The sequence below is a fragment of the Falco peregrinus genome, chromosome 7 (genome assembly GCF_023634155.1).
Source record: "Falco peregrinus isolate bFalPer1 chromosome 7, bFalPer1.pri, whole genome shotgun sequence".
Classification (NCBI taxonomy): domain Eukaryota; kingdom Metazoa; phylum Chordata; class Aves; order Falconiformes; family Falconidae; genus Falco; species Falco peregrinus.
In genome coordinates, this window is record NC_073727.1 from 85,372,174 (window position 1) to 85,398,138 (window position 25,965).

General features: G+C 40.8%; 1 long non-coding RNA gene across 2 annotated transcripts in view; it reads right to left on the reverse strand.

Annotated features, from left to right (window-relative positions):
• Positions 1-25,965, reverse strand: part of LOC114012018 (uncharacterized) — a 141,183-nt gene that overhangs the window by 101,845 nt on the left and 13,373 nt on the right. The window lies entirely within an intron of this gene.

A 25,965-nucleotide genomic window follows, 5' to 3' on the forward strand; every position in this document is an offset into this window, starting at 1 on the left:
CAAAATCACACCAGCATTTTAATGAGGAATTCAGAGTAGTTAAAAGACCTTTCCATTGGTGTTTAAATCTCACACAACCAGCAGGCTGCAGCTGTAGCCTTTGCTGCCTATGGGTAAATGTATTATTTTAGAACATGGCCAAGACCTCCTTGTAGGAGGTCCTGCAGGAGTGGAGCCAACAAGTGATTATGAAATGCAGCCTAAAGAACATTTGACACTGTTTTCTGCCTACGCTTAACAAGCACCTCGTAGTTCGGGCTGCAGTTTGCATGATTTTGGCTTTTAGAAAATATGAAACACCTTAGTAGATGGATTTTACGTCTAGGAGATTCCATCTGAGGCACTGAACCCACCCAATTTTATTACTTATACTTTCAAAAGGTTGGGAAAAGCTTCAAAGTCGCATCTGAAGAATTCATGAACTTATCCTAAAAAAATACCTGGAACTCTGGCATCCATGCACTTCTTTTAAAAATAAACACAGACAAAAAAATCTACTCTTCAAATGAATCTCACTAGACTTATTTTCTTAAGCAAAAATCTGTGAATTTTATTCATTATTACGTATTTCATTTCCTTTGAATAAACAAGCCTTTATTTACTACCTCTTGAGATACCACTCAGTATGTCACACAGAGCCCTAGTCTGCCTTGTGATTCAGTCACTTCGATGGAAGAACCAGCTGGCAGCTGAGAACACTTGAGTCAAAAGCAAAGAGCAGAAGCTGCTGACTGGGCAGAGCCACAGAGGTGAAAAGAAGGGCATCTTCCATTTCGGAAGAGAAGCTGGGACCACTGTTAGGAACACACTTCTCTCTGAGGACAGAAGATTGCCTCCCCCTCCACCTCCTTTCTCATTATTTTAATAAGACGCAAAGGGATGCAAGTAAATGATGCCAAGCATCTCAATGGCTATCTTATAGACTACATGGTCATCAGTCTCAAATCCACAGCACTGAACAGCCACTGGTGCTCTCTACACTGCGCACAGGACTGTCAGGCAGGTGAAGATTAGTTTGGTAACTAGAACCATACTGGGAAGCCAACAGAAAATGCTACAAAGAAGTGTCTTAGACCCTATCCATTTGGGATTTAAAATTTGGGTAAAATAGTGTAAACAGTCCTGAAAGAATTGATGAAAGCCCAGCACTGGTCTCCCCCAAGTACCAATGACTTATTTGGATACAAAGTCAGCGGTCAGGGTCATCTGTCAACTTGCATTTATTTCTATAGAGCAGCCCAGCTTCCAAAGGAAGATTGGAAACTGCCGCTTATTACCATATGCTGGCGAATATTCTTCTCCATCAGTACTCTTCTGAGGGAAGAACTGACTTAGGTTTCCCATTCCCCAGCGGTGAATAACGCTGTATTTGTAAAATGGTGCTGACTGCTGGTTTTTTGTCCTGACCTTGCTAGTAATGGGTTGTGCTGGATGTGGCTCAAACATACATCCTTGGGTTGGCTGACTCCAAGGGGTTCATCAGAGGAGCCCCACTAAGTCTGAGGATCCCCACATGATGGAGGTGATGCACCATGACAAAAAAGGTAGGAAGGGTGGAGAATCTACAGGTTTCACTTGCAAATTTTGACCGCTGCACTGTATGAACTGTGCTGATGTAGTGGTCTTATTGACTTCTTTTAGGCATACTGCAGTTGCTTGCCAAGGTGTTTTCTGCAGCATTGCCTGCTGCTTACAACTTTAGCCCAGAGGGACTACAGGTGTCAGTGCATCAGAGTAATAGGAAGGAACTAAAAGTCTTTTACAACATCCTGCCTTGGCTCCTCAGAAAAACAGGCATTCATCCACAGGAGGAGATCAATAGAAGTATGGGGGCAAGGGACAAAAGAGAAGGAGCAACCAGAGAAAGGCAGCAGAAAGTAGGAAGAAGGGGGAAAATGTGCATAAATGACTGATGGATCATTACAAATTTCCATACAAGCTTGAAGTCACAAACGCGAAAAGAAGAAACTAGAGGCTCCCTTTGAGAGCATTAAGGAAGAGGGAGCCTGGACAAGCAATCTAATGTGCAATATGCAAGGCTGGACTTGTTCAGGCAGCACTGGGGAATGGAGCAGTTTAACTCTACCAAGAAGGAGATTAAAAAAAAAAAAAATGGGGGACAATATATGCTATGGAATCCTGTAGGGTTACTAGCTCTCCTTTCAGAGATTTGAGCCTGGCAGCAGAGACTGAGGGACTCAAAACACTTCAAGAACAAGCACAAGAGAGCAAGAACACTGGAAGGCCAGTTACAAGGAGAACTCCAGACTGGGAAAAGTCAGTAAGCCAGTAAAGGATGTGAGGAAAGGTCAACCTTGCCCACATGTAAAGAAAACAATATTGTCACATTTTGTTGAGCCAGTCAGCTCTCCAGCATTGCAACACTCCTTGTCTTCTGGTATCTGGTGTCAGGTAATATACCTAACTCAAGAAATCAAGGTGGAAAACAATCCCAGTTAGCACTGCTATGTTTCTAAAAATATGCATTGCTAAACTGAGAGTGCAGCTTTTCAACAAAATTGCTATGCTACTCAACCTGGAACATGAATTATTGTAAAACTACCTGCAAGAACCCGGTAGTGCTTCCCACCATCATGTTGCAAAGTATGTAGTTTTCAGGGCCTGGCTTAGTTATTCAGTTATTCAGGTTTGCCTGGGAACAGGTTAGCTCTAGACTGTTTTAAATCATCATTCTAGAATTCAAATACAAAATTTGGCAATTTTTGATCAAGTTGCTTGAGCTTTAACCTGTCTGCTGTTTTCCTTGGGTGTGTTGTTAAACATGTCACAGTGGAAAACAAACCAAAATGACTGCTAGGCTGTGGCAGTGAAATTAAAAGCAACTGAGCCCAAAGTACGGTAAATAATATATGGAGCAAGTTAGGTCAAGTCTGCTTGATGATTTTCAGTTGGGGTGCTAAGACTGTTACTTATTATAGTTCACAACTAGTTGCCAGTTTACCTCCTTCTCTTAACTTTGTTTACTTTTTCCACTTGATATGAAGTATCAGGATAGGTAGCATTTTCAGGTTTGGAGAGGGGGATGAAAGTGTTCTTAAAATGTTCCTTTTTGTGCATGTATGTAATGCCTAAAGCAAGACTGTAATGGAAATTATGATTAAAATATTTTCTAGAGGAAAAGGTCAGTTTAAGTAAGGAAGAAGAAGATGATCTCGTATTTCTGACAGTTCAGATAGAAGCAAATCTTAGCACCAGTAAGTTATGTCATCTCTTAAATTCATATAAGCAGAATGCCTCTGTACATTTTGCACTGTTATGACAGGGCTGTACAGAATGGGGGCAAATATTCCATATGAAATCATTATCTATACCGAGTTACTTGTATCTGTTCTTATCTTCAAATAGTTCAACTGAGAATTAAAGCTGGCATGGTTCTCTTCTGTCTTCGGAGACCTAAGCTGTGCCACATTAAACAACTTAATATCTTACTCATTGAGGTGCCGTCCATCGTGACCTTGGCTATAGCTTCATATTTTACACACCATTACTGTCATAGTAACAGACAGAGCCAACAATAATTTGCTCATACAATTTACAGTACATTGTCTTCCAGCCACACTGAGGGCTCTTTAACCACCAGCAGATGTGTTGCTTGTATTAACTATATTTGAACAAAGCAGAATCTATTCAGCCCTAAAGTCTCTATGACTGCTTGGCTGTGTCTTGAGCTTACTACATAGCTAATTTGGTGTTCATACCACTGCAACTAACTACAGCACGGCTGAGGAGTTTCAGAAGTTCTAGCCCACAACCTGCTGCCTAAATTTCTCCTGTTTCTCCCATTCCCAGCATCTGAGTTCCAAGCATCACCCTTGGAGAGGTTAGTCAGCAACTAATACTGCAGCTGCTCTGTGTGTCTTTTAAATTGTTTCTGTGTGAACACTGTCCAAAGCTTCTTTCACCACAACCCTAAAAACACTAATGGTCTCTTTCAAAATGGTCGATATTCGTGCTTCATCGTCAAGTCACAAAATCTTGTACAAACCTACACATTCATGTTAACATTCCTAAAAAAGAAGCTGCTGTAAAGAAAATAAAACATCACCACTGTTGTCCCATGTGAAAGACAGAAGGGCTGTGGTGTTCATTAATGTGTAGGTATGGACCTAGCTCCGGAGGCAAAGGCACTAAAGAAAGAGGAAAGTGGACAGAAAGAAAGGCAACGCTTTAGTTTCAGGTTTAGCTCCCCCGTATAACAATACAAATATATCCAGCATGCCGTAATAAAGAACACAGCTAGCATTACATTTTTTTCTGGGTATAAAGCCATCCTGACCTAGTGAAAACTCTCAGCTAGGATCAACAAATAACTTAAACTAGTTGTTCATGAACTCAAATTAATTTGGACAGAAAAGCTGTGTGACTTCAGAGATCAGTAGGCTGAGCACTACAACTACTATTTTTAACAGCTGAAGGAGGCAAAGAATTGCCTTCCCAGGAAGTTCCCCAACCAACTTTTGCGTTGTATTAAAAGAATATGAAGGAAAAAGAAACAGCGCAGAATGATGCAATGTATTTTACATTTTTTTCTAATTTTTGTTTCTTTACTTTTCAGAATAAGAACTAGAGGAACAAGGCAAGTCTGGAACAGAGGCAGTTGACTTAGGCAGGCTGTATTATCCTCTGTCTACTTGCCCCTTCTTCTATCAGTAGTTCTTTGCACGCCTTACCCAGTGTACAGCCTTGTATTTTAATAGATTCATCCTGTCATTTATTTCCCTTCCTAGTATCCATTATATCACTCCCTGGCAACTGGCTACTAAACCTGCCATGGTAGCACAATGTAGAACATGGTGTTTATAAAGCTTGTTGCCTGTTTTGATGGTGTGGCTTCACAGCCCAAAGATTTTGCTCTTACGCCTGATATAGCCAGCGTGCAAGTGGTTCATACAGCTGTGCTCTTACGCTTGCTAGAAAATGAGAATTTCAGTTCAGAATTTCCCCTTCTTCTTCCTACTGCTTCCACAGGAGATAGTATTTCTCTAAGCTGATCCCCAGCTGCTTTATTGGACCCCTGAGCCCATTGCCAGATAATACATAACCCCAAACAGCCTTAAGTTTGCTGGAAGTTCCTCCAAGGGTCTGGATGCAGGAACGCTGCATCCCAGAAAAAGGCAGCTTTACACTTCCTCCCCTGGGTGTCCTTTTTGCTCCTTGGACATAGTAGAGCATCCGGACTTCTTATTTCATTTCTTTCTCTCTGCTTCTTTCTGCAGTCCTGATGCATGACAGCCCTCCTGCCTCTTTGTAAAATCCAGGTGAATGTGCTGTGAAGTCAGATGTTGGTCTAATTACTGAAGACTGGATGTTTAATCCTTCTGTTTCTTTTCTTTGAAGGATCACAATGCCTCAACTGCCAAGCACTGACAATGCTTCCCTGAGACCTTTTGTTCTTATATAATAATACCCATCTTAGTTGTGATGATTATGAAATGAAGGACCTTATCCCTTTTCCTAAGCTGGTTTTGCTTAGCTCCAACATGCCTCCAAATTTTCTGAACTTCAGGGTACTAATTGTCATCAAAGCAGATAATTTTTTCTTATACAGCTAGTCATTGTTCTTCCCAGCTGCCTGTAAAAAATTATTGCTGAGTTTGATAATTCTGGAAACAGAAAACTAAATATCTTAGCTGGATCTGGGGATTTTTTTGCTTCTGCCCTATAAGGTCTTTATATAAGACTATCAAAATGCAAGGATTCTGTAAGTGACAGAGGCAACATTCCCACATTTTTGTTATTTTCTGCATTTTTAGGAATGCCATAAATCCTGTCATTGCTTCTCCTTTGAGCATTTTCTAAATCACCCCATTTTGCTCTTTGGAGCCTGTTCTGTTTTATCAGAAAAATGAGATGTATGTTCCCTGCAAAAGGTTAATCAATAAAATCTTTACAATCTCTTCTCATCTGGCCAGCCTCACTTTAATTTCAGTAACAGTGCTAGTCAACTCACTCAGACAGGCAGTTTGATCTTTCTGAAGCCCTTCTACTTCATTTCCCCATTCTTTTACTCTTTGTTGCTAACGCTTTTGAACGTATTATCAAAGTTTCTGATAGCCAGTGGTTTCCACAAAGCCCAAGCTCTTCAACTCATGTTATCAGGTGAATTTAAGAGTATCTGTTATTCCTCAAGGATGTGGAAGAAAACTCAAAATATGCTATTAAGTACAGTAAAGACTGAAAAAACAAGATACAAATATCTCCAAATGTGTACTGTTTCTAAAAATTCTCTTTTTCTTCCTAATCTTGTGATTTCTGGGGCCTGATTCATGGTTTTGGAATGCCTGAGACTGGCAGTACTACTTGTTGCTAAAAGCACAACAAATTTTCTTTTTGGCCAGCTGAGTACCTCAGGAGAGTTCTGGACAAGAGTCATCCTGCATCCCACTGCTTGAGCCAATCACTTTCCCCAGCAGCACTTACTTAATACCATACTTTCTTCCCGCTTCCTTTCTGACATAAAAGAGACTCTTACACGGTTTTCCCAGTCCTTTCACATGTATTTTTTCAGCATCTAAAGCGTTGAAGTGGATAAAGTGAGGCAGGCAACCCTTATTTTAAAAACATATTCTGCAATACCATAGTCACATTTACACATGCATCTCTTCAGTGTAAATACAGAAACACATGAAAAAACCTGGGTGATCAGACACAAGTGCAGCAATGAATGCTCGAGGATAGTCAGGGTTTGTTTATGCCAACCTGTTTGGCACTTGTGCTGAATACCTCACCACAGCCTGAGATGTGATGAAGCTGAATGTTTTGGAGAATATTGAGGGAGGCTGCCAACGTTACCCTTAAAATTAAAACAGAGCATTAAATATTATTTTTTATTTTCTCATTCTGAGAAAAGTAATTTACGCAGGATAAACTTTATGACTGTAACAGATATTTTTAATTGGCACTTCCACCGTACTTTATTTCTCAGACATAACTGCCACATCATAGGGATCAGGAACTGATACGCTGCACAGAACTACAGCAAGGTACCAGGGTTGTTTTCATTTGTAATACCAATGTACTAAAAGTATCTACACTTTTTTCAGTCCTGTCAGTGTAATATTTGAGAACTGTCGCGACGGAGGGAAGACACAGTCGCTCAATATGAGTGATCAGCAGACTTCCTTTATTGTCTCTTACAGTCACCTTTTATGCCTTCTTATAATTAGCTCATACATATTACATAAGTTAAGCTCATTATTGGTTAGTTGCCTAAATACCAAGCCCGCCCCTTGTTTCCCTTCTGTAGTTTTCTGTTCCCACCTGCAACATTCTTTTCCCACCGAAATCTTCCTGTTACTGTGTAACAAGGACAGCCAAAGACAGTGTATTTTTGCTTTACTTCAGATAAGCTGAGAGCGATGTGCATTTTTGTCCAGCCAGCTGGACTATGTCTATGTGACCCTTTTCAGCTAGCCAGTTATCCACAGAGAACCTGAGTTTTTATAGTTGAAGCATACTAGTTTTTAATTAAGGAGATTAAAAATAAGATGAAATTATGCACACTAAAAACAAGGAAACAAGAACAGTGGAAAACAGTTCATCAAATATAATTCAAAACGGATCTTCTTTCTAACATGGCCTAAAGATTACTGCATAGACAGCTGTCATTTGTGTTACAGGGTTTTCAAATAAAAATTACTCCAGACAGACCTGAAGGGTTGAAAGTTGGATTGTTAAACACTGAAAACAGTGCAAACCAGAAAGCGTGAAAAGGTCTCTTGGATAAGTCTGCAAATAATATTTTGAAATACATCCTGAGGAGAACTGGGAATCATTGCAGAGATTTGCAGGGTAGGTTAGGCTGGTTTATCCTGAAAAATGTAGGTGAGTCTACAATTCTGAGTAACAAGAAAGGTTCAACTACGCACGGCATCTTCCACTACAAAGAGCTAGGAGCCATTAAACAGCGCTAGTACAAGCCACATTCAAAACAAACAAAAGGAGGTGGCAGCAGCGCAGCGTGTAAAGTTGTGCAGCTCCCTGACAAGGGGTGTTGCAGATACGCACGTCATGACAAGGGAAGGTACAACACATACTTATTAGCCACATCACCGAAGGCTGACAAATAGACAAATGACAAGAGAACCAGGAAATCTCCTGAGCTGACAGTATAGCTGGAACTGGGAGAGTACAGAGGCTGTTGAGGCAGTACCAACACATGCTTGTCCTGTTCCTCATCATTCCTAGCATCTGCTTACAGCCATTGTTGGACTCAGGATACTGGCAAATGGGGCCCTTGCTCTGAAATGGTAAGGCCAATCTAATAGTTTTGACTTGAACATAGGTATTACACACCCATATCGACCTGCTGAACCCCTGAGCAATCCACTGCAGTGGTTTTGCCAAATAACTTCTAATTGGAAGGAATATTCAACAAATTTTAGATTCTGCAGCACCACATGCCTAATTTTTTATTAAAAGATATCATTATTGTTATTGTTATTGTTATTATTATTACAATTGTCAGATTCAATCTTTAAAAAGAAGGAATTTTTTATTCCCAAGATATTTCTTTTTAATAATATTTTTAATAATAATAATAAAAAACTCAAAGTGAAGGTCCTTCTTAAAGTAAATAACAAATTTTAAAGAGACAAGGAGTATCATGTGTTTTAAAAATTGCTAGCTTGGTGTGTTAAATAACAAATACATAATACAATAATAGAACATTTTCTGTTCCCAGTTGTCTGAAAGCAATGTAAAAAATGTTTTTAAAGAGCTGGATTTAAATACTGCACATTAGCTATTATGCTGTTAGTGACTGCACTATCCTTTACAAGCTTAGCTTTTCCAAACTATTAGAGTTATATATTAGAAAATCATGCTTTGTTTACTTTTCTATCTAATATCTTTAATTGGCACTCTGAATAGAATTGCTTTAAGTTCCAACTCAAATAACAGCAGGTCTTGAAGCTGTAGCCATAAGCACTTTAATCATGTGCTATATGGAACAAGTTCTAAATATTAAGGAGAATATGAGCTCTACTGACTAAATAAAAGGCTGGGATCCAGGCAGTACTTCTTTGCAAGCACAAACTAAATCTCTCTCTCTCTCTCTCTCTGTGACCCTGAGCAAGCTACTTGATCTTTTTTGTGCCTTGTCAAGACAAGTATTAAAAATTGGGTTTCTCTGACTAACAGATGTTACTGTACATCAGCATAGACAATACTAGAGTAAATGCATTACTGAAAGCATTCATAATAAAACGCTGGGGCACCAAATTTCTTTCATTCCCTGTGAGATTTCTGTCTTCATAATTCTTACTGTACTCACTGACAAAGCCATTTAAACTATGACATCATTTGTTTTCCAACAAATTAAGTCCCAATATTTGCCAATCATTCTGCCTCAGAAGTCAAGGAAGATTAAATCCTCTTCCTTGCACAGATCCCGAAGACCATTAGAATTACATCTATTTTCAAGAAGTGCTCACAAAGCTAACAAGTTCCAAATGTTTCCTTTTCTTAAAACCATGTTTATTTCAAATCACGTGGTTTTAATCTGCGTAAACTGCCCACTTCTTATTTATCTCACATGCATGCCGTCCAACAGATACCGTAACTAATACAAGTTAAGCAAATACTTTGGAGCGACCTATCAACACAGCCTGTCAAACAAGAGGAAGAAACACTAACTTCTCATGAGCAGGTTATGAAACTTGTAGCACCAGTAAGGAAAATACTAATTATGAAGAGTATCATTATTACAGCTGGTTACTTAAAATAGGTCTAGCCGTAATTAAGACTAAACACACCATGGTAATAGGTTTGAATACCTTGGAGTTAAAATCGCATTTACCTAAACAGTGTAGGTTCATTACGTGCCATCTCAAGGTGATCATTCAAAGGTTAAATACTTATTCAAAGCTCATCTTAAATTCTAGCTGTAGTGAGGGGAGGGAGGGAAATGCTTCTGAGGCAGGACATCCCACCCTAGACAAGCTGTTTAAAATGAGCAAGATGGAATATGGCAGTGCCTGTCTCAGTGATAGAGGCAGTCTAGACTAAACTCCTAGGCTGAACACCTAAATTCAGGTGAGATGAGTCCTAGCCAAAAGTAGGACACCCTTTCTAATGGTGCCAGGCAAAGAATGTAAAAATGAAACAAAGCCAACAAGTCAATCTGATAGTGAAATACTTCTAGGTCTCTACTTCTATTCTAAGTGCATTTCTTGGTCATTCTTGCTTTGCAGCATTTTAAAACAATATGTTTTGTTTAAAATTTATATTAAAATGAATGTGCTTTATATAACTATGACATCGTAAAAGAATATGGAGAAAGAATATGCTTCAACATGTCCAATAGTTCAATTTTAAAAAGGCAGTGTTGAAAGAGACAATGTGCAAAACAAGAGTAGAGAAAATACTAATCTTCAAATTTAGGAGAAGCGCTATTCCATAATTAGTGTGACCTCTGGCAGATGCAGATTATTACTATTTAGGTTAATGTCAAATGAAAACTGCTGTCCCAGTAGACATCATTATAGATTCTGGGAATTATTTTGTTTTTATGACATTGATAAGCTTTTTTTCCTAGGGCACTTAAAATACAAGAGTTTAAACAGAGGTTGGGTTTGGAGAGTTTTTAGGGGATTTTATGGCCTTCCTCATGGAATGGTTAATAGCAAAATATTCAATAAAAATTATCACTTGCATGTAGGGCTATTATATGTGAACCTGTGTCCTCCTAAGGATATACTACAGGTTGTTTAACAATTAGAGTTTGAGAAATGAGTCCACGTAAAATAGGGATAAACCAGAGTCTCTCTGGTGTCTCACACTGATTCCAGAAGGTCATCCAACAACAGCAATGATGTATTTATTTACATAATGTATGTGTATATTCATATACACACGCACACATAGATTTTATATATATTACAATATATATATAAATAAATGTATGGAATCTTGTCATATCACAGCAGTGATACTTCATATCAATGATACTTCGTATCAAATGCAATCTGAAGTGATTTTGGCAAGGAACAACAAGAGATCCTCAGGACATGTAAGGTGGTGGGGCTTTAGTGGCATCCATTCTTCCAATGAATTCACGGGGACTAAAACTAACTGCAAAGCTGGGAAGGAAAGATAAAAGGATAACTATAAAACATCTTTGAGCAGCATTGTTGGAATTATGCTTCTAGTCTGAGTCTGGTGTAAACTTTAATGAGGTTTCCCAAAGAAAGCGGGAAATCATTTCTTTTCCACTCTTACTGAAACAGCTTCAGCAGTTTTGCACTTGGCTCTGGCTGCAATGTCCCAAGTTTCTCTCTATTCTTATCTGATTCTTGGAGACATTAAAAACCTAACAATGCCAAGCGCTTGAAAGATGTCTTCACAAGACAGATCGTGGCACATAATATTGTTAAGGCTGTCTGGTCTCTCACTCGTTTCTATGCAGTGAATGAAATACTGACATGTAAAGACATTAATCCAACAAACATTTAGCCACTTTTAGAAGCACCTTACAATCAAACCCTGCTGTATGTCAATATCACACAGGCAGCTGTCATTACAACCAGCTCTGTCCAGCTTTATTACTGCGATCAGAGCTTGATATGAAACCTGATGCCTTTTGCCATACCTCTCAAGAAAAGAGAAAAAAAACAGACAAAAAACTGACTTAGGTTTCCCAAAGATAGAATTGCAGAGTAATGATAGCCAGCAGGTTTCTAATGAACCTTTTGTGTAATTAATCGGTTCTCTCTGAGCCAAAACAAGTCTTCAGACTGTAACAACCACATTGCTGACTAGAGGAAGAGTTGGGTTTTGGGGGGCTTTTTTTTTAAGGCAGTAACAGCAGAAACCCATAGGGACTGTTCCTATGGAGTGCCATCACCTTGCTGTACATGGAACTATAAGACACAATTATTTCCTGTACAGAGAAGTCCCAACTTAAATGTAACATTTTTTCCTCAGCCTGACTAGAAGGTTGCTTCCACCAAGTCATGGGAACTCTCCTCAACAATCTCCTCCTGGCTCTGGCCAAACTGACCCCCCAGGTCCACAGGAGGAGGATATGTGACAGCAAGGATGTTAGTAACTTGTGGATGTGCAACATGTGCGCTCCCTCCTCCACCCCCATTTCTGAGTAGAGCCCAGAGCACCAGGCAGCTTCCAGCAGTTCCCTGGGCACTCAGTGTCCCCCAGCCCACATCCCTTAGCAATCTCTTTCCCAGCCCTCACACCATGCCCTTTCAGTTTTCATCAGTTCTGCTCCTGACAGTTCTTCTCCTTGTGTCTTGTTTCTTCGGCCCCTTCCCCATCAATGAAGACTTGACACGGGTTAGGGCTGGGCATTAGTCCTAAAAAGAAAAGGACTAAAAAACTACAATCGCGTTGCTCCAGTGGTTACAGATGCTCTTCTAACCTTCAGGCTAAATGTACCTGTATCAGTTTGCAGTCCTGTGCTTTACCTCCAGAGTCAGGCAAGACTAAGTAGTTCCCAATTGTGTTATTCTCTATTCTCCTAATCCACAAAATATATTTATAAACTATTCATATCCCTTCTCAACCTTCATCAGTCAAGCTAAATAACTTTTTTGAGTCTGCCTCCTAAAGCAGGCTTCCTTCCACCATTCTCTGCACCTGTTCCAGTTTGAATCTTTTTTGTGTTTTTTAACACAGGCAGATAAAATTGTGTAAGAATTCAGCTAAGATCATATTGGTACCACATAGAAAAATTCTCTTTTGTTTAATGCCTCTGCTAGCAATACTTTGCCTGAGATTTATATTTACTTCTTTCCCAGCTGTGCCACATCCTTGGCTCAGTCAGAAACCTTTGTCTTTCCCTGCTTTCAACTGCAGCTTCCTGCTTCACATAAAATTTAAGAGAAGCTATGGCAATGAATTGAAATGTGTTTAATAACTTCTTGCTTCACTTAATTTAGTCACAATGAAGATTAAATGTTATTTATAGTGCTATTTTACTTGTTTAGATTAGAAGAATTTCTTATTCTTGAAATTCCAATAACTCAAAAATTATGCCAACAATTAAAAGCCAAACACAGGGTGAAGAGCAGGCATCTGTGCCAGGGTCTGGGGCTGCAGTTCCAGAAGCTTCAGCTTTGCTACTGTCAGCTTCAAAGCCTGACTACAGTTTCAAAGATGTCATCATCTCACTGCAGAAATTAAGGCTATTTTAAGAGGTTCCCCAGCTGTTTATAGGGATTCAGATCTCAGCACAGTCAATTCAAGAGGTGGGAGCACATGTCTGAGGACATCTTTGGACTTCTCAGATGTGCATTGGACTATCCCTTGGTGCAAGTTCAGCGTCCTGTAGAGCCTGAGAGTTATCATGGAAATTAGTAATGACTTGAGCACAGAAAGCCACATTCATGCTAACCTAACTCTGCCATGATAGTTGAAACACGAGGTTCTTTGTGCTTTCCTATTCCTTGAAAAGGTCATGGCAAAACGACTGATTTACAAATAGCTAATCTTTCTCCAGCTGTTGCTGGAGCCCTGTCTCCTCCTATGCTTGATACGGCCAGTTAAGCCAGCATCGTGGCTGTGAAGCATCAGTAGAGCTGCAAAGCCAGGGATCAAGGCCTTTTATAGATTAGGAGACCAGACAAATTATCTGATTTCCTTTATAAGAGTCAATAAAAGTCATCAGATCTATGTATCTCACAGCTGAAGTAGCTTTATCAGTGTTATTTAACTCTTCCAGAAAACGCATTATTTCCTCTATGCTTTTACTGGCTCACTTTGCTGATCACTGGACTTTGTGCACACTACAAGGCTGGCTTTCTAGGCCATGCTCTCAGTTCTGTGTTTAAGTCAATGATTTGCCATTGGATAGAACAACAGAGCCCTGACAGCATCATATGGAACCTCAGTTCTGCCCATGGTTCAGGTACAGCCCACGGAGCAGGACTAGAGTCAGGCTCTGTCCTGCCTCCTGCTCTCCACCTCCCACTTCCCAGGTGAGTGTTTTTACCACTAGGCTATCGTCCAAAAGGCAGATGACAGCATGTCAGATGATGACAGTTGCTTTCCTGACCAGATCCAGTACCTGATTGCCTAGAATTTGAATATCAGGATAATGCTAAGTGGGAAATGAACTCCTCTTTTGAGTGAACGAGAAATAGACCCAAGAGCTGACATGAGCGGCTAAATGTAAGTGTTCAGGTTGTCTGGGTTGGTGTCTAACAAATCTGCATGCCTATGGGGTTGCCAGACAAAAAGTAAGTAGATAGGATCACTGTTTGGCCTGTTCCAGAATATTTCTGCCTTTTATCACTCCACTGCAAGGGTTAATCTGATACAGGCTGTAATGAGCTGGCCAGCTCCTGACATGAACAGAATCTGATTGATTATATGCATAGTACACTAACTCTCTGCAGATGATAATGGCCATCCATGTATCATGCATTCAGCAATCACCAACATCTTTAATACAGATGTAAACCTTTGTATTGATGCCAGTTAAGCTACAAGGAAGAGAGAAAGAATGTCAGAGAACATTCATTTTATTTCAAAGGGTCACTCCCAGCAGTGCAGCATGCCATTTTGTGCTGCCGTTGTTTCTCAGAAATATAATTCCCAGGAATGTTCCTAGTTTCAGAAGTAGGGACACAATTAAACTGAGAATTACTGCAAACAGATAAAATCCATTGCAGCACAGCTTTCATCCTTTATGTAACAGCCCCCTGAGTTTGTGACAAAACACCAAAGTGGATATGGTGACCACCATGCCCCACTGGACCAGTTGTGATAAGTTAGCCATAAAATGAGTTTCAGTAGGTTTTTCTCACCTTCAAAAAATCCATTTTCAGGTATAACACCCTACAGTTTTCAGAGGTTCTGAATAACATTCAGATGCTCCTGGAATCAGTGGGAGACACAGGCGGATATCACAGAACAAATCTGCAGAAGAATAACTCAAGGAGAAACTTGTGCAGGGAATGGAAGAGAGTATGGGTGGAAAAAAGAATAATGTGCAAAGGCAACAAGAAATGTCCTACAGCAAGAGAAAGGAAAGAATGGTGAGAAGCCCACATTTCCCTGTTTTCAGTATGGTGATACCACATGAAACCACACACGACAGACTAGAAAGGCGGGGAAAGGACAGCAGGGATACATGGGATGGGTCGTAATAGACATCTGAAATTGCAAGGATAAGCAGGTTGAGCTGAAAAGAGAGAGGGGAGACAGATAATAGATTCAAAGGGTGTGTTTCTTTGCAATATAAGCTGAGATCAGCACCCCTAAGTCTAAGCTCGACGTTATATTGATAAATTCTGATTTTGTGCTGAGCACAGCCTGCTGCTGGAGATGGCCTGCCCAGACCCTGCCCTCTCTCAGTGTCAACCTATTTTGCTCTACAATTAGTTCTTTTCTCCCTTGTGCCCACACAAGCATTCAGGCAGCAATGCACCAAAGAGCTCGTCTGGCTGAAAAGTAAGAAGCAAAACACAGCCATTCCTCACCAGCATCAGTCTCCTGATCTAATTCAGTAGGAGCCATTGCAAATGGTTCTGTCAGCATAACACAGGAGTCAGCAGACAGAGACTGGCACAAAGAACGAGTGTTCATAGAATGGGGCATGGACACAGGCAATGAATTACACCCTTAACTTAACACTTGCTGTTTCTGCTTCATATCTGAAAGAGGGCTTGTACGCCTGAAAGCTTGTCTCTGTTATTTTATCAGTTAGTCTAATAAAAAACAGTAACAGAGGAGGCTCAGAATTAAGATTTGGAGCAAAACCAGCTCTATTTTGTAACTAAAATAGCTGCTTCCCTAAATAATTAGTTTCACAAAGTTACCTCTGCTTCATCTGCATGGTTCTGTAGACTGTAAGCCAAGTTTTGCAGCAGTTAGAATTAAATCATAGAAATGGGATTGGTCAGAAAACAAATGACAAAGTGGAGTAGCTTAAAGGTCAAAGCCCCAAAGAGCTAAGTACTCTTTGAGGAACATTTCCATGCCCTGATGTAGATGGGTGTAACTCTAGGAGTTGAAGTCACTGGTGGGAGTGGCTGATTGCATCAGGTGCATCAATATGGTCCCCAAGAGGCCCAAGTATTCCATGACATCAAATTCAATAAATGGGAGGCCTGCTTTCTCTTTCACTCTCTACCTGGTACTTCTTGCTTACTTCCGTACTGCTCTACCCTCCACCAAATGTGTAAGTCGCTCACTTTTCATGTCAAAATATCCGACAGGGCTGCTCAGCCTTGCAAGACAAGCCCACACCATCTGATGTGCCATCTCAAATAACAGATATTCAGCAGATCTGCATTTGCCTACACTGTATTTAGCCAACATCTTCACAAGGTTCATTTAACACTGGGGCAAGTGAATTGTTCTTATGTGTCTGTATTATGTGCAGGAGAGGAAACATATTTGGCACCATTATTTTTACACATACGTCATTCTGACAGGTCTATGTATTCTGATAATTAATAGTTGTGTGTCTAGAAGACAAAGCAGCTACCAATTCCTTTTGTTCTGCAGTTCTTATTGTACTAAGACAGTAAGAAAAAAGTGAAACCCCCCCTCCATGGGCTGGAAAAGAGCAGCCCAGGACTCCAGAAAGACAATGGAAGTCACATTCCCTTAATGTATAAACAATTCACCTCGGTTTATATTGGGAATTGATCTCAGTTTTTCCCAATAAAGTAAAAAGGATGGAAACAGAAAATTATACCTGATGAACTTCTCAAGAAATGTCAAACCTTCCACAGATGCAAGTCCGGAGCTCAAACACAATTAAGAAAGAAAAACACAACTAAGAAAGAAAACAGATTTAAAGACTTACTGGACTTCTTTGTTTGTGTAGCTAATTCCTGTGTCTGTAAGCACCTTACAAAAACTATTTGGCCTCAAAACTTCACATGTAGAAATCAGTCAGAATTAAGTAGCCCTTCTGTCCTGAAGATGCTGTTTCAGGAGACTAAGCTCCAGCATTTCAACTGGTCAGCTAAAGCATGTAAAGTAAATTAATCTGCCTAACTTCTTCTAGAGCAGATCACTGAAAATAAGATCAGTGGCTCCTTTTTTAAAAAAAAGACTACTGTGGGAATTTCAGACCTCTGTGTTTCCTCCCCAGGGAAGTGTCCCATTCAAACCTGGAATTCTGGCATGGCTTCAGTTGCCTGTGGCTCTGTCCAGACTCTTGTTCTTTCCACTCAAGTGAAGACAGATACAGCCTTCCTACAGCCACAAAGTCACCCAGAAATCTGCTAAACACAGCCATGAGGAGCACGTACAGCACTCCTACGTGTAAGAAAACAGTGTTGGTGAACTTCCCTTTTTCTCCTGCTCCAGAATTAATCACACAGAAACTGATGACAATACTGCCCCTGATGATGATGATGATGATGATGATGATGATGATGATGATGATGATGACGACAGACTGGTGTGGTTACCCAAACCCAGATTCAGAGATGCATAAACCTAGAACCTACAAATAAGATGTAGACACCTTCAGGGCTTGGGATCCCAGCCAGTGGCAGATTTCCTTGGAGCTCACACTGTTGTTTTTCAGTGGCAGTCCTGCCCTCCCCAAAACAGTGGGTAGCAGAACCTACATTGAGGTCTCTAACATTACAGTGAGGTGGAAGCTTGTTCCTCTGCTTCACTGTATCTCAGAGCATCAGTGGAGAGCTCCCTTGACTACTGCAGAATTTGTTGAGCATCTCTTGTGGGTCATTTTCAGCACTACATGCTAAAACTGCAAGCCCAAATATAACCTCTGAGCACCAGTATGATATCCTACTGTAACAGCCATCCTCACCACCACAACTTTCTTGGCTAAACAGAAGGAAGAAATGGCCACAACCAAGAGACCTTAGGTAGAATTTAGACACTAGCATCCAAAATTGCAGCATGTAGTGCCTCTTGCCAGCCCCAAATACGCTTACTCCTCCCCTGAAGCTACATGCCTAAAATCCACAGTTCCCTCTGCCCTTCAAACTTCATTTCTGGACAACCACTGGGAAATACCCCATGATGAATTGCCTGAGGAGTTCAACACCTACCTGAGGCCTGAACCTTGTTCAGATCCGCAAACCAAGCACTCTGTCAATCTCTCCTGAGGCACTCAATGCAGCAAGTGCTTTCAGAAACACTCAAAATGCAGCAGCAGCTGCCATCCTTTTCCAAAACAGCTCAGTTTAACCAACAAAACTTCCGCTCCCTCTCTTGCTGCCAGCTATGGAGACATACCCTTCCCTTTCACCAGCTCTTGCATTCACTTGGCCCCTTAGAAAATGAATTTAGCTCACTAAACTGGCAGAAATCTAATGCAATAAACCAAAACAAATCAAGAAAAAGTGAATAGTTTTCACCACTTTAGTGAGCTAATGGATCAGACACATCCCAGAGATGACAGAAGGGAGACAAATGGAGCATGGGTCCAGGAATGGGCCTGCCCCTTTCGCCAGCAGCAAGTTCATGGGCTGACTCAGATGCCTCATGAAACCTCACTCACAGGAGAGGAGAAAGCCTGTTGGAGAGGCCAGATACACTAAAGAGGACTAGAAGAAATAGAGTGAGCTCTTTCCAGTCCAGGCACAGTGCTGGAGGGCCCAAGCCACCACAAAGGCAAGGCTAGGTAAGACTAAGTCTTCTCAGGAGTTCTGTGACACCATCTGGCTTCAAGTTTGGTCACTCATCAGCTCAAGAAGTGCAAGGAAAGGCAGAAAAGCCAAGAGAGGTCACCAAAACATATCAGTTTCTGGAGAAGGGGTACTGCTGGACTAGTCATGCCTTTGAAAAGATAATGCTATGGTTGGCTGTGAGCACAGAAGATGATGTGTCCCATAGTAAGAAAATTAAGACCAATCACATCAAAGTTTACCACAGCAACCGAGGACGTTAACAACTGAGCTGAAAGAAAAGTCGATCTAATACAGTTAAAACTGGATGACTTGCAACATTTTCTGGTCAGCATATACAACAGAGAAACATCAGAGAGAGAGAAGTCTGGGTTGACAAAGCTAGTAAATAATTTGTCAGAGAAGAACCTGCCCCGTGTTATATCTATGTATGGATATAATTGACCACATTTCATCTTAGGAGAAAAGAAAAGTTGTGGCCAACTTCAAAGGGAACTGAACAAAAGTATCTCTAATGATTAATGAATTAGCATCGTTGAGTAAACGAGCTATTCTGAATGCTTGCCCAGAGGCAGTCATGGGAAAGTTTCCAGAACTATTGTCATTTTTCCTGGAACTCATTGACTTTAAGGACTCCACAGCTGCAAGAATTGTGTGAGCATTTCAAGACTGTCAATTTCACCACGGATTTTCTGAAAAATTCTTCCTGAACTGATTTTTATTGGTTTCAGCTGGGGAATCCATTGCACCCAGCCAGGAAATGCCACATGCCTCCTAAGCTACTGCTCTATTCTTCTTGCACTGATGCTATCAGAGACCCAAATTCACTGCAGGGAGAACACTGGGGGCCATATTTGCCCTCTGATGTATGCACGCAGCTCCCATAGAGCTAATGCAGAATTTTTTTGCCTTTGATGCCTCTTATAAAATGTAGTTTAAAGAAGCCTGGAAGTATTGCATTAGAACAGGGAGTTCACGCTATTGGTGGTCCCCATTGTCATTAACACAGTTAGTGGCATTCCAATGAAAAACACAGAACAACTCTTTTGTTTGTTTGTTTTATAAGCAGATCTTTCAGGGTGGGATCTGGCTTGCTCAAACCCCACCAAAGATGGAACTTCAGCATCTAAAACCCACATACACCAACAGCGATCCACTCTGCCTGCCTTCCAAAACTGCCTAACCTTTCTGGAGCCTGAATTCATCAGGCACTTCTCTCCTCTGCCTGGAAACTCCCCAGGCAACTAATTTACAGCTACATGTTCAGCAGAGCCAGCTGAGCACACTCCCAAAAGGAGTTAGAGAGTGTCGCACTCCTGTTCCCTCCTCTCTTACTCCCAGCCACACAACACCATTCCTTCTCTTCTGCTAGCTGTGATGCTCCCAGGACCCTTGCTGTGGCAATTTAACTCACTACACAGCAGAAAATCATCCACTTCTTTGCTGGGCTTGTTTTCTGCCACTTCGGTGAGTTGAATCAGCTCCCACACACAGACAGCTCAAGGTAAGTGGTTGCAGCACAGAGACAGGGAGTGGGAGTGGGACCTCTTTGGTAGTGTTTGTCTCATGAAACTTGTTGCTTAATTGCCATAATGCTCATAAGCTCCATTTCTGGGAGAGAGGAGCTCACTCCAGCTGAGACTTCTGCTGCAACCTGGAAACAAGAAACTACTCAGGATCTACCTCTAGCCCCAGCAAAATCTGAAAAACTAAATAAGGTCAAGACTACAGCTAATGTCAATTGCTAACTTGGAAAACCTACATCAGGCAACTTAGTTCAATTGGCTTGGCTTTTCCTCTGACATGACATACAGCTTAGATCTTTTTCTATGAAGTCTAATAAAGAAAGACAAATAAGAGTTAATCATTAAAGTGAATTAAATACATGTAAACATAATTTCACACTGAAGGAAATGTAAGTGAAGACATGTAACTTGGAGCAGAACTGAAATCCACACCCACCAGCTGTACTCAGCTCACCTCCGCCTTCCCCCATGAGCACACACCCGGGGTGTGCTGCTCTGTGGAAGTGCCTCGGTTCTCTGTCCAGACTCCCATTTTCAGTAGAGCCAGGAAGCTTTGATCACAGCTCCTTCCTGAATGCATTCTTCTGTGCTGGAGCAGCCATGCGAGAGCCCTTGATGGGACTGAGTGCTGAGAGCAGCAACAGAAACTCATTTAGTTTGATGTGACAAAACTGTTCCTCAGACAAATGCTCCATGGTGGTCCCATGGTAGGAGTATGTGCAGAAGGCCTTGCTGAAGTAATAATACTGAAGTAATTTCATGCCTCCACCCACTTCCAGGCCTCTCATTAATACAGACCTTGGAAATTTGTCATCTTTAACTGGTATAAACGGATGCAGCTTCTCTGACTTCAGTGAAGTGGTGTTGATTTAACTTTCAAATTTGCTGAAGATCTCATCTTTGTGGTCTTACAGTAAACTAGCTTAAGGAGCTTTATTCTGAGTCCTATTTATAAAAAAAAGCTTGTTCTTCAGAAGTTCAGCCTTCCTCAAGTCACAAAAATACTCGCTTTTTTCTAGCCTGTGATTAAAGAACAGACCTGCAGACTATCTGTATTTATAAATATATAAAACATAGAATCATAGAGTGGTTTGGGTTGGAAGGGACCTTAAGGATCACCCAGTTCCAACCCCCTGCCATGGGCAGGGACACCTTCCACCAGACCAGGTTGCTCAAACCCCGTCCAGCCTGGCCCTGAGCACTCCCAGGGATGGGACACCCACAGCTGCTCTGGGCAGCCTGTGCCAGTGTCTCACCACCATCACAGTAAAGAATTTCTTCCCAATATCTAATCTAAATCTACCCTCTTTTATCTTAAAACCATTACCCCTTGTCCTATTAAATATCACTTTATTAATTAATTCTTAGTTATAAATATTACATATCTAAAAATTGTTGTTTCCCAAAAATAGGGACCAAGTTCTGCAGGAGACATCCTAAAAAGGTATTCTTTCCCAGATCTACCACAGTAGGCTTCAGTCTTGAGTACCTACAGATCTGATATCCATAAATGACAGGGAAGCAACACTAACACCTAAAGCAATGGAATCAATGTGTAAACTTTTACATTATTTCTGAAGCGCTATCGCTTTGCATATATGAATTCAAGTTCTTATGAGCTCATTTGTTAAACAAACAGCTCATGCATAACTGCCATCACTAACATCTCCTTCATTGCCACATATATACACACCTCATCCTTGGCAGTCCACTGAACCGCTGGCAGCATTCCTCAGCAGGCCCAGCAATTTTTCAAGCACAGAAAGGGTCTATATCCCCATGGCCACCACTGGGACAGAAAAAGGAGAATATGGCAGAATCTTCTGCTGTCAAGAGACCAGCAGTGAACCAACCAGAAGCCTTGAGCAGAAGGACCAACAGATGAGTTTAGACCTGATTTAGGTGGTATGATGGATCATCTCTAAAAGCACTCAGAATGCAAGACAGAAAGTTGCAAAGAGTTTGCTGTGACATGTAGGCTGAGATTGAAAACAGCTTTGCCTCTTCACAGGAAGGGGCCAGTATAGTCCCATATCTTACTTGAAAATCTAATATATGAACAATTACCTGAAATTCTGAAATCGATGCAGAACTTTAAACCTGTTAATCTGTTTAAGTCTGATGGGATGCATAAGTTGGGCCAATTCTCTAGTAACTGGATATTAACTAAAATGTATTGAAACACCATTTAACAGCTATTTTATTTAACAATGTACAATCACAACCAGGTTTGCCATTTTTCTGAGGCCAGTGGAAAAAATGAGGGCATTAGAAAATTTCATTGCCTGCCTAGAAAGCGATATTTCACACTGGAGCAGGATGGAAATCACATAGATTGCTGCCAGGCATACGGGTTTGTTCTTGTAAGATCTCTCAGACCCAAACTGATCGTAGAATGAAGAAAACTGTTTCAAACTACTCTGCAGTACAAAACTTCCAGTGACAAACTTCTATTTCTTGTATTTCATATATACTTTCAAGTTCCCCACTACTACACTGTCATGTTCTCTAAGTATCAGCGCACTGTGAAAAACAGCGGGAACAAACCACACAAAAAAACCCCAGTTTTGCTCAGATAAATATCATAATTTTTTTCCTGTGAGCTGATTAATATTTTTTAAAACTAGCATTTTATTTTACTTCAGTGAAGAGGTGTGCCAGAACTGCAAAATTTTGGACAGAAACTTGATTGTTAATTTTGCCCTTCAAATTTCTGGTGAGAAATACTTTCAAACAGGCTTAGGCTTTTGTTTTGACCTCTTTGCATGCTTTCTCCCCAGTGGCACACCATCCCAATACCTTCTCTTATATCCTAACCTTTGTGTTAACAAAGAATAATCTTTTTGCACACTGGCTTGCTAACATAATGACCAGTTTTAAACCAGAATTGACAGACCCTAGAATCTGAAATTCTCAAGGAAGGGTTAAATGAGGGCAGCCTGCAGAAGCGGCTTAAAATCACAAAAGATTAAGTAACACTAAGGTTACAAAAGGCCAAAGGAGGATGGTGGTCGATGAACCGTATATTGTCCATGAATGAAGGGGGAAAATTATTTCATTGGCACGGCAGAATTAATTGGACAATATATAGAACTGGTATATTTATAGGAGATTACAGTTTGTTCAGTCAGGAAGGAGTAAAAGTCTTACATATTAAGCATACATACACACTTTCTCTGATGTCCAGACAGAGATACCTGCTACTTTAAGGTCTTTGGACAATGTCAGAAGGGGTAGAGGACTATTGGGGCCATCTTGGATTTGAGCGCAGCATAATAATCACATTGGGAAATCCACATGGCAAAGCTTGTGATGATCGTAATCAAAATGACCTCAACTGTATAACTTGGTGGGTTTAATTTTAATGTCCCAATCTTTAGTTGAAAAAGGAATATTGTGAAGCTTGTCCCATCCAAGTTGCCCAAATATTGAAACATTTTTATAGTCAATGAAGAGAGATAAATATTTGACAAGAATTAATCCTAGCCTGATACCGTAAATGAAGTCAATTGCTCCTGGATGTGCCCCTATGTATCCACTGGCTGAAGAGACAACCTGGACATACAGCCTGCATACTTAATGTACATGATATGTGTGCTGACTCCTCCCCAGCAAGTTCTTGAAATGCATCTGTCCTGGGGTAAGAAGGAGAGGATTTGTCTGGACTCCACTCCAAGGAGCAAGGAGGGACAGGATAAGGAAGGTAGGAGTGTAATTGTGACTGTGAATTCTTTAGAAAAGAAATACACAAAGAGCAAACAGGACGATGGACTTCAGGAAAACAACCATCAAGAAATGCCATTTTAACAGGTTAGAAGGGGAAAAAAGAGTCCAGAAGAACTAGCAGTTCTTTAAAGTAGCAACGATGAGGGCACTGTCAAAAAGCAATCATTCTGCCACTCCAGGTCTCATAGTCAGATGGTGGCACAGCACTTCATGAAAAATGCCAGCCTCCTGTGGGAAGTCTGAAGAAGATGTCTAGAAATGAGGAAAATTAGGAATTGCTGAAGGATCTCAAGCTATTTAAATCTAGAAAAAAGCAGATTGATTTGCAAAATCATGACAGTACTTTAAAAATAAAGTAGTGCAAAGCGAATGAGATTAACCAGTTAGCATGAACATGGCTGATTTCAAATTGGCCAAAAATGCTCTGCACTTACAGCAAAAAAAGTCTTAGGTTAGACATTAGAGACTTCTTTCTCTGGCAAGACTAGTGAGGTGGTGCAGTGGAAATTCAACTGTCTCAATATATTAACAAAGAATTTTAAGAACAGGTTTCATCAGTGCCTGCAATAAATGTAGATAATTGCCTTGGAGTAACTGGTGGAGTAGATGAGCTCTCATAATCATTTTGTGTAGCAGACTATTACTCCAGGACTCAGGAAGGCTAATTTTAGCTTAGAGATGCTAATTCCTCTTGGCTCTCTCCATACATAGTCTGTAGAGATGCAGATTCAGAACAGGACTATCCTCACTGGCCTAACTAACATGAATAGCCCAAATAGTTCCCTAAAAATGAGTAAACTCATCCTAATCTGCCCCTCCCCTACGGCCACAAGTAGCTTCATGCTCCTTCTGATCCACTTATGATCTCCCCTTCCTGATCTCTTCAAATGCCAGACCTCAGCCTGTGAATCCCAGATATGCATTCCTTCTCACTATTATCCCTGCCTCTTATTTCCAAGTTTTGAACCAGCACAATTTATCAAGAATTTTCACAAAACATCTCAGACTGCCAAGGTTGTGTACGAGGAGTGCCATCGCCTTAATTACAGCCAGGTCCATTATTGAGGAAGTGCAATTAACAGTTTCACAAGCCTCCTTCATCTCCAAACTTTTTAATCAACACTAACTGGTTGGCAGATACTGGTGCTCTCCACAATATTCCCTCCAGTATGAAAAGTAGCCACAAGTCAGCAGTCATTCTTAAATACTTGCACAAGAAAATGTGGTCTCTTTGCCTTCCAAAAAAACCTCAGAGCCTCTTCTAAATTAACTATAGATTAGTAGGGCACATTGTCCAATAGTAGAAACAAAACAAAAACATAATCCCTGGCAGTCAGAGGTCAACAATAACAACAAGCCCACAGCCACTCTCAGGTTTCTGCCAGTGATCGGGTTCAGCTTTCACTGTGTGGGTTTCTTGCAGGTTCAGTGACCACAGAACATGCCCTTGAGCCACCCACTTTTCTAAGAGTAGGCTGGCTGCAACCCATTTTGCTCAGTCCTAGCATGTGCAAATGCGTCAGTCTCTATTGCATATGCAGGCCTGACAAGTGATAGAGATCATTCAGGGTGAGACCACATGCACTGCCCGAGTATCAGATGCATGCATGCAAACCCCCCCATTGCTTCCCCTAGAAACAAGGGAAAAACCCACCGTGGCCACCTGGTCATTTCATGAATTGTTTTTACTTGTTAGGAAGCTCTTGGGAACCCCTTGTGCAAACAGCCTTCAGTTCAGAAATCAAGATTATATCTAAAGCCTCATGAGATAAAGCAAAGTACAAGGTAATCAGTTTTTTGTATTAATTTCAAAATTATAGAAGAGTTAACACTTAAATCTCCAAGTATTGCTCAGCCTTTAATATAATGTTCTGCTAACCCCAATGTTATTCAGCTTAAGGTCCTCTCTATCATTTGCTTCAGCCTTACAAACTACCATGCTGGGAGTCCTGTGTGAGTGGCAGCAGAAGTGGTAAGCCACAGTCACAGACTTTTATCGACACAGACAGAATAGCCCCAGTACTGGATCCAGCTAATTTACCGTTACATCCACACTAGGTCTGCTAGAGGGTAAGTAGGGCTCTTGATAGACTAGTGGGGCCTGTAATGATTTG